The sequence below is a fragment of the Balearica regulorum genome, chromosome 15 (genome assembly GCF_011004875.1).
Source record: "Balearica regulorum gibbericeps isolate bBalReg1 chromosome 15, bBalReg1.pri, whole genome shotgun sequence".
Classification (NCBI taxonomy): Eukaryota; Metazoa; Chordata; class Aves; order Gruiformes; family Gruidae; genus Balearica; species Balearica regulorum.
This window is the reverse complement of record NC_046198.1, coordinates 6785625-6787193: the sequence shown is the minus strand read 5'-3', so window position 1 is coordinate 6787193 and position 1569 is coordinate 6785625.

Sequence of the window (1569 nt, the reverse complement as noted above, 5' to 3'; positions counted from 1 at the left end):
ACAGTAACCTTTGATATCTTAGCACATGATATAAAAGTTGCAAAGGTTGCAAATGTCCTGAAAAGAGTCATTATTATTGTTTTCTCAAATAATTAAATCCTATAGAAATAAACTAATGAAAATTAATATCATGCGCCTCTTTCCTTTGGACAACCTTGTATTTTCAGCTGTAGCTGCTACTAATTCAAATAGAATTAGTAAACTTATTCTAACAGAATCAAACCACACTAAAATAACCAGACAAATATTGCAAGACATATGAGAGTTACTAGCTAGACAGAACATTAGACTGAAGTGCCATACTTCTCAGAATTAATACAATACAGAATTTAACTGTTCAGGATAATGTGCCATCTGTGTTTCAGTCCCTGTCTGGAGAAGACAGTTTAAATGCCTTCCTCATCCTTACACTCTCCTCCTGTCTAGCAATGCTAGATTTAGAGAAGGTTGAACAATCTTGATTCACAGAAGCTGAAGGGCAATTCAGTGCAACCATTTCAGGTACACATGTAGCCTGTATTCACTGAGAGGGAATCTTTCCATTTCTACCTCTTTTTTCTTTTAAATTTGATTTTTCATAGAATTAAATATGAAGAAAACTTGTCTATTTATATGAACTATTTGCAACAGATGTGATGTTTGCCTAAGTCTGAAAGGTCTTAACTATTTAGAAATATGTACTATCATTAGATCTCAAAGGACTTCATGAGCAAAGACAGTACCATTACTTTATTGTGACTAATGAAAAATTAGGACAAAGTGGGAACAGAACCAGCGTACAGGAACACGATGTGCTTGAAGTGCACCGAAATTGTCCTTCAGTCTCTAAGTCAAGATTGCTGAGGTTTTAGTTCTCAATGGAGCACTACACTGTGGTGGGAAGAGAAGGATGGAATGGGCTTTGAGATCTGACTTTTCTGGATGACAGATGAAACACATTAACAATGCAGCAATCCTAGTAAAGAATTTGAGGAAGAACTAGTTTTAACTAATGGTAAAGCAGTCTGTTTTAGACAAAATGGAGTAATAATGTTTTACTGTTGTTTCTGTTTCTTTCCTGGATTTACTCATTTACAGAGTAACCAGCAAACTACACTGCTAATAACTGAGCTTTCCTGCTACCTCAGGGTCCTCTCTAACAGGGCAGCTCTAGGAACACACAAAACACATTTTACACTGGACCAAAGCCAAATCCAAAACAATGCTACATTTGAAAGTCTCCTGAATAAACTGGCTCTGTTCCTTACCCTTTGTTTTGTGTGGGTGGTGGTTTAATCTAGCTACCAATAAAAGTAACATTGCTGAGGCAGGGCGAGCTAAGCAGTGCTGATACTTCCTTGCAAGTTAACCTCAGTTTTCACTGAGCATTGCTGTGGCTGAGCCACCTTACATTACTTTTTTTTTTTTTTAACTGAAGGAATGAAACTGAGTATCTCCTAGCTATTGTGCAAAATCATTTACACAGTGATATGTTTCTAAAGATTTAAATTCATGGAAAACCATTTTAGGACACAGGATTGGGAAGTGACATCCAGGCCTACTTCTGATACTCATTAAACCCATCTCACA